Source organism: Neovison vison, chromosome 3 (assembly GCF_020171115.1).
Source record: "Neovison vison isolate M4711 chromosome 3, ASM_NN_V1, whole genome shotgun sequence".
Lineage (NCBI taxonomy): Eukaryota > Metazoa > Chordata > Mammalia > Carnivora > Mustelidae > Neogale > Neogale vison.
Genome location: NC_058093.1, coordinates 58,964,628 through 58,977,860, shown reverse-complemented (window position 1 = coordinate 58,977,860; position 13,233 = coordinate 58,964,628). Strand labels below are relative to the sequence as shown.

The following is a 13,233-nucleotide window of genomic DNA, read 5'->3' as shown; positions in this document are numbered from 1 at the left end:
AACTTTAAGCAAAGTGCTTTTCTAATACAAATGTCAAAAATGTGAGAAAGGGAGTGGAGAGGGCCTTTATTTACTTTCCCCTTTAGATCTAAAGAAGAACAGAACCAACCAACCAAAAACACTTGTGTTCTTAAATTTTCTTTCTTTCTTTCTTTCTTTCTTTCTTTCTTTGACAGAGAGAGATCACAAGTAGGCAGAGAGGCAGGCAGAGAGAGAGTGAGGAGGAAGCAGGCTCCCTGCCGAGCAGAGAGCCCGATGCGGGACTCGATCCCAGGACCCCGAGATCATGACCTGAGCCAAAGGCAGCGGCCTAACCCACTGAGCCACCCAGGCGCCCCCTTAAATTTTCTAATTCAAAATTTCAAAATGCAAGGGATATATAGAAAGAAAATTAAAAACCCTTAACCATTTCATTTTGAGCAAGTTCTTTGTGTCTCGGTTTCCTCAAATGCAAAATGGGGATTATAGTATTTACTTTATATAGTTTTTATGAAGATTACATGAGTTATATGTTGCTCCCATGCTAACATGGGAGTTCTATATTAATATTAGTTAAGTAAATACACTTTATTTTATATAATCCTCCCAAAAGTTCTAGAAGGTAGATATTTTTATCCTTACTGCAAAGATGAGGAATCTGAAGCTCAGTTAAGATAGGTTAAATAATCTGCCCATGAGTATAACTTTCACAACTAATATGAGGCAGGATTAGGATTTGAATCAAATTTTATATGATTTTAAAATTCATGTTCTTTCTACTGTGTGACATACTGCTTCATTTTCTCAAAGTTTAGCCATTTTTCTCCCAATTTTAACATACCACATAAACAACATTAGCAGTAACAACAGATATTTTAGGGAAAAAATTAAATGTCATTCAAGCCCTCTTTCTGAAATCTTATAATTTTCTACATTTTCCTCTAATCTATATAAGAATATACAAGCATATAGTTATAAATATTGATTTCTTAATCTTAAAATGTGGTTATTACTAGCATTCACAAAATTGTGTTGTCTTCTTTCTCTTCGTGGATACAAGAAAAACATTATACATTTCTCAGGCCATTGTTGTAACTAGTGTTGACCAAAGGGACATAAGCAAAGTGATGATATGTCACATCTGGGCCAAAGTACAGAGAAATGAGTGTGATTGCTTTGTCCTCCTCTCTTCCCAGGGGTACAGATCAGGTAGTCCAGGTGGTACAGCTATAAAATCATTAAACCTCCATTAGTCTGAATTCCTGAATGAATTCCTGAATGAATTCATGTGGAAGAGAAGTTCCCAGTCTCAGCCCTGACCCACATTTATTGTATTTATCGTATGAACCATTGAGATTTTGGAGTTGTTACTGCAGCATATCTTGGCCTACCTTAACAAGAAAACAAACATTTTTATATTTATACTTCTCCAAATTATACTATCTAGTGGTTACATATTTTATTCTTTGTTTGTTTTATTTTTAAAGATTCTGTTTATTTGTCAAAAAGAGAGTGCCTGAGAACAAGCAAGGGAAGGGCAGGCAGAGGGAAAAGCAGGCTTCCCGCTGAGAAGAGAGTCCAATACAGAACTCCATCCCTGGATGCAAGGATCATGACCTGGGCCAAAGGTAGACACTTAACCGACTAAGCCACCCAGGCACTCCTAGTGGCTATTTAAGTATTTAAAAGGTTGAAGAGGGTAGCAGAGTTGTGCAGCGGAAACGTGCTGAGCCCATAAAAAGGTTGAAGACATCCAGCTTAGTTAATCTTTCCTGTGGTATTGGCCACTTAGATTTTTATCTAATTTCTCACTAATATAAACAATTTTTCAATATTCCTATTTCCAGAGGTTAAATGCTGGAAAGCTTAACAGAAGCACATAGATAAATAAATTACTATCTTTGCATCAACACAGTGAGCATAACTGGGTAGATATTTAAAAGTACTCCTTTAAAATGCAATAGAATGACAGAACATGCTTTTTTATGAAATGAAGAAAGGTCTTAAAGGAAGAACTTAAAGAAACAGAGAGTAAAGAATATATTCTTTGTACAGATATAGCTAAGTGAGAGCAGAAATTTTAAAATGAAAAGGGATGAACATAGTGGAGCCGTGAGAAAAAACGATGAAAAATGTCTAAAAAAAAAAAAAGAAAGAAAAGTCAACATTACAAAAAAAGCAATGAGAAAAAAATGTAAATGCTCCCAACAGATAATTTTAAGTATGTAAGTAAAGAAAGGGTCATATCGACTTAGAATATTAAAATAAACTATTAGAATAATGGACTTGGAATATGACTTTTGGGAAAACTCTAAAATCATCAAATCTATAATCCTTATTTTAAAGATGAGAAAACTCAGGTCCCCAAAATGTTAAAACAAAAATCTCAGTTAATCATACACCACAGCTTCCATTTCCTCTCTACTTCAGATTTCTCCATCTTCTGAAGTTGGTGAAAGAAATCAGTCTAAGTTTGGAGAACACACACAAAAGGAAGAAATGAATTAATATGACATTCAAGATAAGCTATTCTCATTTTAGGTAAATGATCAGCTTTCTAAGTGTAAGATGACAATAGAAAGGATCAGAGAAGAAAATACAATTGCTGCTAAATTGCCTGCTTTTGAGATGCAAAATCCATTAACACTGACCTTGTAGTAGTTGCATTTGTAATTTACAATGTGAAAACATTTAGGGGTGACTGGGTGACTCAACCAGTTATGCATCTGACTTGGGCTCAGGTTATGATCTTGGGGTCCTGGGACAAGTGGGGAGTGTGCTTCTCCCTCTCCCGCTCCCCCAGCTTGTGCACACTCTCTCTCTTTCTCTCTCTCTCAAATAAACGAATATAAATCTTTAACAAATAGATAAAAATGTGAAAACGTTTAAAAGAATATCCAGTTAATTATGAAATGGTCATCTCCAATGACTAAAAGTATTTTTAATAGATAAAATATGAACTTCATATACATGAAAGTTTATATAAGAATTTATTTTTTTAAATAATAACTTGGAAAAGAATACATTAAAATGCTTTGTATTTGTATGTATCATTTATTTCTAAGTTTCTAGAGAATTTTCAAGGAGGGAAGAAGAATAGAAAGAACAAAGAAAGATATGACTTCAAATTCTATAGAAACTGTACATCTTCCTGATTTAGTCAATCAAATGATTGGCAAACAGACAGATATAGTTAGCTATGACGACCCTAATATCAACTAACTGAAAAGAACTGATTGCCATTATGCTTTGAAGGACATGCATGTTTAAGGCAAAAAGCCATAGGTTAGGGGCGCCTGGGTGGCTCAGTGGGTTAAGCCGCTGCCTTCAGCTCAGGTCATGATCTCAGGGTCCTGGGATCGAGTCCCGCATCGGGCTCTCTGCTCAGCAGGGAGCCTGCTTCCTCCTCTCTCTCTGCCTGCCTCTCTGCCTACTTGTAATCTCTCTCTTTCAAATAAATAAATAAAATCTTAAAAAAAAAAAAAAAGGCCATAGGTTATATGTGGAACAAGTCTGCCAGGTATTTAGTATGTAGTGTCTATCTTAGCTTAATTTTATTGTGCTTGGTTCCTAATTTTGTCACAGAGGTGTTTTACAGAACAATTTCAATTTTTATAATTGTTAATTAATATTATATTAATTATATTAGAGAAAATAAATATATTAACTATGAATATTAATTATTTTGGCGAGAATGCAATAATACCACTAACTCATGCTTAAACTGAATCTTAAAGGACAAATAAAATTATCAAGTTGAATAAAAAGAAAAGCATTCCAGACAAATGGCATAACTTAGACAAAAGCATGTGATATCAGTGACTTCAAAAGATATAAATCCCCACTCTTTTAATATTGATTAATTTCAAAAGATATAAATCCCCAAATGATTATAACATCCTCGTGAAGAAAGCATTAATACTATTACTTTCATTGTAAGTTTTTGTATGAGTCAATTCAGACACATTCAAGCTTTACAGTAAGGCAAAAGTAGAGCTAGAACTAGAACTAACATTTTCTTTCTCTGATGGCAATCTGAGTGGTCAGTCACTGGATAATTCCAATTGTGCAGTCTGAAATTGTTAGTCCCTTAGCTGTCTGACTTTTCTCAGTTTTCCATATGATTGCAATAATAAGAAGAACTAACAAAAAAGAAGGAGAAGGAAGAGATGGGGGGGGCACAGGCTGGGAGAAGAGGAGGAGAAGCAGTTTCAGGAGAAGGACTAACATTCATTATAATGCTTGCAATGTGCCAGGCACAGTGCTAAAACTGTATCGATGTTTATTCATTAGAACTCCTCAAAAACAGATGAGTATTCTGAGACTTAAAGAGCCTCAGAAACTTTCCCAGAACCCTTAGCTATTAAGGGGTAGAGACTGGTTTGAAAGCAGGTCAATATGTAACACGGCAAAAGCATTATATTAGTTAACCATAAAACCTAAAACTCCTTAATTTACATTTAAAATACTTTAGTCTGGTTCCATCCTACTTATATACCTCAGGTAATATGAATTCTTATTGGTGTCCAGGCCATATTTTTTCCATGAACTTTTCATACTAATTCTCCATTTTGTTATTCAACAAAAATTTATTAAGTAGTTACCATCTGCCAGGCACTGTATTTGTGTTAGCGTTAAAGAAATAAGACACTGCCTTTGCCCTTAAACAGTTTATAGTCAAGAGAAGGAAAATCATGGCTACAATGTAGAATGTATTGTGCTTCACTTAACTAGAATCCAGGAACATCAGGGAAAAAAACTTAATTCACTCTGAAGGAATAGGCAATATTTCAATGGGAGTCAATGCTTAATCTAAATAGGCATTTAGTGTCTTAATCTAAACAGGCATAACAGTGAGTCAGGCAAATACAAAGACAAATGAGGGACCAAAGACATTATATGCAAAAAGGACAGCATTTTAAAAGGTTTGAGAGAGTCTCTCTCTAACTTGTAGAATTTTGAGTAAGTTTAACTAAAGATGGCTAAGTTTAAATGTCACTTCCTCATTCCTCAAAAAATTACAAATAGAACTACCATATGATGCAGCAATTCTGCTTCTGGGTATATATCCAAAAGAAAGAAAATCACGATCTCAAGAACTAGCTGCACTCCTGTGTTCATTATCACTTTATTCACAATATCCAAGATAGGGAAATAACCTAATTTGCCCAATGGTAGATAAATGGACAAAATAAATACATTGGAATATTATTCAGCCATGAGAAAGAAGGAAATTTTGCTATTTGGGCCAACATAGATGGACTGAGGGTATTATGCTGAATGAAATAATAAGTCAGACAGAGAAAGACAGATACTGATGTTCTTACTTATCTGAACTCTGAAAATTATCTTGAAAGTAATGATGAGCCTTAGAATTAATTTATGTAGGCACATGCCTATTCATGGTTCACATTTGGAAAAGAGTATTAAGGCAGCTGAATGGTAATGAGTAGGTTGCTTTGGGGATGGGAAATGGAAAGAAAAAGAAATATCAGTTAAGAAAGGATTATAATAGTTCAGGGAAAAAATGAATATGAATTCATACTAAGGTCAAGACAATGGGGAATGGAAAGAAGGGATAAACTTTAGATTCCTTATGAGAAAGAATGTACATAACTTGGTTAGTAATTGGATCTAAGATTAGGATTAAAAAAAGTTGAAAAAAATGATCAGGTCATTATGCTATGGAAAGCAAAGAGGTTTTGAAGATAAAATAATAAGTTAGTTTGGGACATAGCAAGTTTGAGATATTTATAAAAGAAATGAGCAGAGATGTCTAACAAAATGCAATGTCTGAAACACCAGAATGAGGTTAAGATGTAGATTTGAGCTATAGATTTGGAATTCTACTCTATTTTGAAATCACCAAGTGAAGCAGCAGTTCTCAATTCTGGCTGCTCATGGGATTCACTTGAAAAGCTTGTTGGAAATGTGGAAGGCTAGATTCTATCTCCATAAACTTTAGTACTTCTGAGATAAGCTTGGTGCCTCAGTGTTTTTAAAAAACTAAATATTCTATTCTGATGCACAGTCACAATTAAGAATCACTAGTCGGTAAGTTAAGTCATGAGTATAAATGAGTACATGATTTTCACACAGTACATTGCACCAACTAGGGAAGATTCAGAAAAAATTATCAGAAAGATTATGACAATAATAACCATAATTTATGGAGCACTATGGCAGGAACTGTGCTAATGACTTCATACGTATTTTTGGTAGTGGAAAAGAAAACAAAAAAGACTATAATGAAAGTAAGTTAAACCCTCTTCATGAAGTCTTCCACAGCAGTTTGAGTTTGCTTTGACATCTCTTGTCACAGTTTGGCATTTAGAATATACTAACTTACTCATAGCTATCTAATTCAAGTGTATAGAATCTTAAGCAATATAACACAATAGTTAAGAGCAAGAGCTCTGGAGAGAACTTTCCAGTTTGAATCCCCTATCTTCCTATCCTTTGCTGGCAATTTTAATCTTAGGCAAGCTACTCAGTGTAGCTTACTTAGTATACTGTCTTACTGAGTATACTGTCTATAATTAAAGTATAATGTATATGCACATATATACACATATATGTATGTATGTATACACATATGTACTAAATACGTGTGTAAATACATAAGTTCCTTCCAGTGGAAAGTAATTCTAATAATTAATATTTGTTAAGCTAGACACTGTTTCAAGTACCTTATTTGTATTAATTGATTAATTCAGTTGATTCTCATTAGAACTCTAGAGATTAGCAATTTAGCATCCCCATTTTACAGATAACAATACTGAGGAAAATAGGGATCAGGTAATTTTCCTAGAACAAACACTGCCAGTGAAGTAGAAGATATGGGACCCAAACAAGGGAGTCCAGGTTGATAACTAGCTGTTAACTACTATGCTATACTGCCTCCCTCTATACTTTGCAATAGACTCAAATTCTTATAAGATTGAATAAATATTTAAAAAAAAAAAAGAAGAAGAAGAAGAAGAAGAAATGGGGTGGGGCATTTAGGTGGCATAGTCAGTTTAGCGACTAACTCTTGGTTTTGGCTCAGGTCCTAATCTCAGAGTTGTAAGATGGAGCCCTGCATCAGGCTTCATGCTCAGCATGGAGTCTGCTTGAGATTCTCTTTCCCTCTCCCTCTGCCCCTCCAACTCATGCTCTCCCTCTCTCCAAAATAAATAAATAAACCTTTAAAAAAAATGGATAGGAATAAACGTACACATTTATATGCAGCACAAGAGGAGTTTGATAAAGGCATATCATTATCAATACCAATATTATCATTTTTGAAAGGCATGGGGTAGGGAAAGGATCACATCACTAAATGTCTTCACCTACTTTTTTTTTTTTTTGAGAAAAAAATGTTCAAATGTTTTAAAGTTTTAAAGTAACCCAAAGCCCAATGATCTCCAAGGTTTCTCCCAGAAATGGATCATGATTCTAAACCAAGTACTAAAATTTTGTTGGGTTCCTACTATAAATATAACTCTTTTCTGGCAATGTGAAGCACAAGGATTAATAAAAACAACCTCACAAGATCTAGAAGATGGGGTTTTCAAGTAATTCAGACTTCTATAGGAAGAAACAGAAAATTCTCAATTATATGGGTCTGCTAAAAATAGAGCCAGAAGAGCTACTACGTCCAGTTTCATTTTTACTCATGCTTGTGGTTTTCCACCTAGTTTCACTTCTGACATACTTCATATGGATAATGTGCTAGTAAAAGTAGTCAATTCCAATTTTTTCACAATTCCCGTGCACAAATACCATCTTCCTGGGTCTGATAACAAAGTCATACCCCAGCTGTCACATCTAAAGGAAATCTGCTCTTGGATGTTACCCAGCTTTTTTATTAACCATAAGCAATACTAAAATGCTTCTAGTGCGTGGAGGAGACTTAAAAGCATTATTAAAAGTATTTAGCAATGATGGTTTACTTTATCATCTCTAAGTGAACAAAGAGTAAAGTTAAAATAACCCTATGACTCCCATGATTATAAACAGCATTTCTATTTCCAATTTTCCCGAAGACGAAGTCCTTATTATCCAAATATTCACCATAGTTACATGTATATTCATTATATTAAAATGATCCCACTAGATTGTCCTTTGTCTAGGAAATGTCAAAAATAAAGCCAAAGCTAAATCAGATTACCTACCAATAAAATAGAGTTTACATCAGGGACAAGCAGGAGGTCTCTAAGGATCTGAAATCTAGGACTTTTGAGTGTTTGTGGATAGACAGAAATGCTCTCACGTGCAATTTTGATAGAGAATTTTATTAAAATCCTTCATTTTGCTTCTACCCCCTACCTTGTCTACTAACTACTAAATCTACTCAGGAATTTAATTTTCATTTTCAAAGTCTCAAGAGGGTTAGAGCTCTAAGAATGACTGCAAAATATAGGTGCTGCTCTTTGTTTTTTTATTTTATTTTCTTCCAAGAATAAATAGATCAGCACAGAAATGTGCTCAGTTTAGAAATCATAATCTAACATTCAAGACTATACTATCTAGTCCTAACAAACCTTCCTATGTTAACCTGAATTACCCTACCAGGCTATAGCCAAAATGAATTACTCCATACTTTTCAAACATATTATTTGCTTTCTGCCTCCCTATCTCTGTGTGTATTGTTTCTTCTGCCCAAAACGACCTTTCTCCATCTTGGCCAGTCTTCAAAAACTACCTTCAAGGTTTACCTCAACTGATACCTTTTCTATACTTCCTTAACTCTTCATCTAGCCTCTCCTCTCTTCTCCCTACTCAGCTTGAAATATTCTGCCCACTGAATTCAGAGCAGAATGATTTGTGCTCTTTTTTCTCTCTTTTGAACCTCCAAGGCACTCCCTACTTTCCACATTCTCTTGCCGCTATTTGTATTTAGTGTTTATAACACATTTAACTGGAATATCATTAAGATTCTGTATGTTTGTTTATTTGAAGAAACTGCATTGTGGGAGATTTGATTGACTCTGTGCCATTTGGGGGAAATATTTGCACACTGAGAAAATTGCTTAAGAGAAGAGAACTACAATGCCAAGATACCATAAAATGTAACACTTACGCACTTATATTTCCTCCAAGTATCAAATTATTCACTTGGACTCTGGAACTTGAGAAAACAACATGGGTTTGAGGTGTACAGATCCACTTATATGTGGATTCTTTTTAAAGAAATACAGTAGAGTACTATAAATGTATTTTCTCTTCCTTATGATTTTTCTGAACATTTTCTTTTCTCTAGCTCACTTTATTATAAGAATACAGTATATAATACATATAACAGACAAAATAGGTATTAACTGACTGCATATGTTATCAGTAAGTCTTCCAGCCAACAGTAGACTCTTAGGACTTAAGCTATAGGGAAGTCAAAGTTATGCACAGATTTTCAACTGTGCAAGAAATCAGTATCCCTAACCTTCCCCCCGCCCCCTGCCATTGCTCAGGGGTCAACTATAGATATTTTTACATTAATAAACACCAGAAATTCAAAATAACATACTCTATCAAATAGGAACATGGATTATTATATTCATATGCAGTATTGTATTTATAACACATGTCATTTTAGTCTTTCATCTAGAATAAAAATATTCATTAACAAATAAAATTAAAAATTAAAACAAAACAAGTTGGGTTTAACTTTCAGTGAAGGTTTTTGCCCTAGACATTTTTTTTTAAGATTTTATTTATTTATTTGACACAGAGAGAGAGAGAGATTACAAGTAGGCAGAGAGGCAGACAGAGAGAGAGAGAGGGATGCAGGCCCCCTGCTGAGCAGAGAGCCCGATGCGGGACTCGATCCCAGGACGCTGGGATCATGACCTGAGCTGAAGGCAGGAGCTTAACCCACTGAGCAACCCAGGCGCCCCATGCCCTAGACATTTTTAATGATTAAAAAGTAACTCAGATCACTATATATCTAAACTATATAACTTCTCTATTATTTTCCTTAAACCTGAATTTTTACTCCTAAATTTTAATCTTCAACAACTAAAGGACACTTGACAAGGTCCAGCAATTTTTGTCATGAATGAAGTAATTGATATAACATAAAAAGGAAAAGAATCTGTACATAGACTACTAATAAAAGTTTAAGTCAGCCTAGCAAGCAGATGCAAAAAAAAACTTTAAACAACACTTTTCATCAAATCACAATTCCTATAGTCAGTAATGTTAGAATTAAATCAGATGTAGAATATTTTCCTTTGTTAGAATTTTTATAGCCATCTTTATTCCAGTATACTGTATGTTTTTAACTGAATTCCTTATTTGATAAGGAGAATGAAGAAGAGATAACAAAACTGAACTGCATGACTACTATTACCAACACCTGCCAATCGTCCATCTTAGCTCATAGAATGTATATACTAATGTCTTGTCAACAAATAATTTTGGTAATAATGTGCTTGTTATACACCATATAGTCTTACAAATGTTTTATATACATTATCTCACTTAGTCTTCACAACAACTCTTTGAGGTAGGTACATTATCTCTATATTACAAACGAGAAAACTGATACCCAGAAATATTAAGTAATTTGCCCAACATCATACAGCTGGTAAATGGTAATAACTAAGATCTCAACCCAGTGAAATGTAGCAGCTCAAATACTTAAACACCATACTGACCACCTCTTAATGTACCCAGCTAGCTATTACAAACCAGAAAAAAAAATTGCCTATCAATTTTCTGTTGCTCTAATACAAGAAAACAGGTACTTCGGAGGCACGATTGGGCAGCATGCACTAGTTTAGGATTCTGGGAGAAACAAGGGTTTTCCATCTGCTCTACCCACCTCCCTATCACTTTCAGCCAGCATACTGGTATGAAAGAGATAAGAACTTGTGTCTGGATATTTAACAGCTAGCTGGCTAAGGCCTACCTCCAAACAAGTTCCTCTTAGTCCCCTTCTCAAAACGTGAAGTGAATCCTATTCCCCCCATTTTATTGAAAAAACTCCCCAGTGGCCTAGTCAGCATCAAACACTCCCAAACCTGCTACTCTTTCTTTCTGAAGTTTAATCTCTATGAAGTCAATTCTCCCTCCATAATACAAAATTAGATTGGCTTGGTCACATTCTTGTTTTGAGCTCATTCCTGATATCCCTGCTTCTGTTTCCTACTAATAGGCTAGATCCACCTTACTCTTTTTTTTTTTTTTTAAGATTTTATTTATCTATTTGACAGACAGAGATTACAAGTAGGCAGAGAGGGAGGAGGAAGCAGGCTCCCCATGGAGCAGAGAGCCTGATGTGGGGCTTGATCCCAGGACCCTGGGATCATGACCTGAGCTGAAGGCAGAGGCTTTAAACCACTGAGCCACCCAGGCGCCCCCTTACTCTTAACATCAGTTGCCATCTATAGCCTATAAAACACACAAAATTATTTTATTGATTCACAGTTTATAATGCCTTGGTACAACAAATTACACATTATAAAGGAATTTAACGCAGTTGTTAAAATTATGAAATTCTTAATTATCACTTTGACCCAATCTTTTATTGCTCTAATACCAAGAAACTTACAAGAAAAGAAAAAGAGTGATACATAACTTATCCAAGGATTTATCAGTTTATATGAAGTTAAAACTGATTGTACATATCATCTTTGAAAAGTCAATTCAAAATGTAAACAAGGCTCATTGTATACATTTTTTCATAATCTCCTTGAAAGCAAGAAACAACTTTTTCTCTTTTATATTTCTCCCAACACCGAACACAATATTGCATAAATGATCTGCTTCCACGTAACGCTGACTGAACTGAATGATACTCAAATAGTTTTAAGACAGCTTAGCTTTATAAACCTTCATAATGTAAAATGAAACACTTATGTAAAATAGTAAAGACAGAGTCAGCCATTGTAAAATGCAGATGACCAATCATTGCTAGACAGATTTATAATCAATTCCTTTCAATAGGTCAAGATCATCTTGCCGCACAGGGAAAAAGGCTGACATTAAATTTAACTGTCTGTGACATTCTGACCAATCTTTACTTTTTAAGGTAATGCATTTCAACGCAGCAACAGAGAGAAATTTTTCTCTGATTTGTAAAAAAGAAATGACAATCTAAGTTAGAATTTTTTCACCTTACAAAATTATTGAGATATCCTGTAAGGGCCACTAAAGGAAAGTAACCAAAAATCTTTATAGTTTGATTCCTTTGAAAGGCCATAAATACAGTGAAAAATAGCAGAATGCTGTAAAACCAATACCTAGAAGAATCCCAAAGCAATGCCAAGAAACAGAATGTACTCAAAGCGACTAATACATGCAAATACTGGAAATAAATTCTAACAGATTAAACAGGTTTTGTAGCAACTAAAAGGTATATTCAAATCATTCCAAAACTAATCAAGCTTAAGAATATGGCAATCTTCCCTACTAATAAGAATATAAGCTGACTGAGTAGCCAGAATAACATATAAATTATAGCCAATATCAGTAGGTATAATTTTTTAATGTGTTTTTAATTAAAAAAAAGAAACTAACCCCTTAACTGAATTAAATCACTGTTTTAGACTTTCAATTCTGTCTTCTGATAAATATATTCATTTTTATTACTATAGCATCACCTTGATGAGGCATTAAGTCTTAACCATATTACAGAATTATGAAGACAAAACTATCTTTCTGATGAGAAATGCTGCAACATTCTCTTTTTGCTCATTTAATATGGAATACCTGGTCAAATATCTGACAAGTCCTCTAAAATTAAGGAAGAAATATGCATAATATAAAAAATAAAATATCTTTTCTTCAAAATTGGGATGTCGAACACAGGCACATTTTCTTGCCCTACTATGTCATTCTGAGAGAATGCTATAACAAAGTTAAATGCATTATAACTTGATAAAAATAGTTTAAAATAAATAGCAGAGCTTCCGGATAAAATGGACATATAAATCCAAATTCTTTGCTATGATGATTCTCTACTCTTTGTAATTAACATGTTTAATGTAGTCAAGTCTTTTCATTTTGAAAATGAAAGTAAGCTAATGCAGAGTATCTCTGGATCAGAAAATTTTAAACAAGCCCAAATGTCACAAGCATTCTTTGTAAAAAAAAAAAAAAAAAAAAGGCAAAAACAAAAACAGATTTATCATCTGCTTTCAGCTACAAGCAATGCCTTAAGCAGATATCTACATTAGGAGGACCAAGAGCATCATTATCTCAATAGATCTAAGAAATAATTTAAATTTATGCCTTTTAAAACAGTTTAGTTACTGAAATACAAATTTCAGG

The 13,233-nt window shown here is 34.1% G+C and overlaps 1 protein-coding gene across 6 annotated transcripts in view; it reads right to left on the bottom strand.

Moving 5' to 3' along the window:
• Positions 1 to 13,233, bottom strand: part of SLC4A10 (solute carrier family 4 member 10) — a 304,439-nt gene that overhangs the window by 202,889 nt on the left and 88,317 nt on the right. The window lies entirely within an intron of this gene.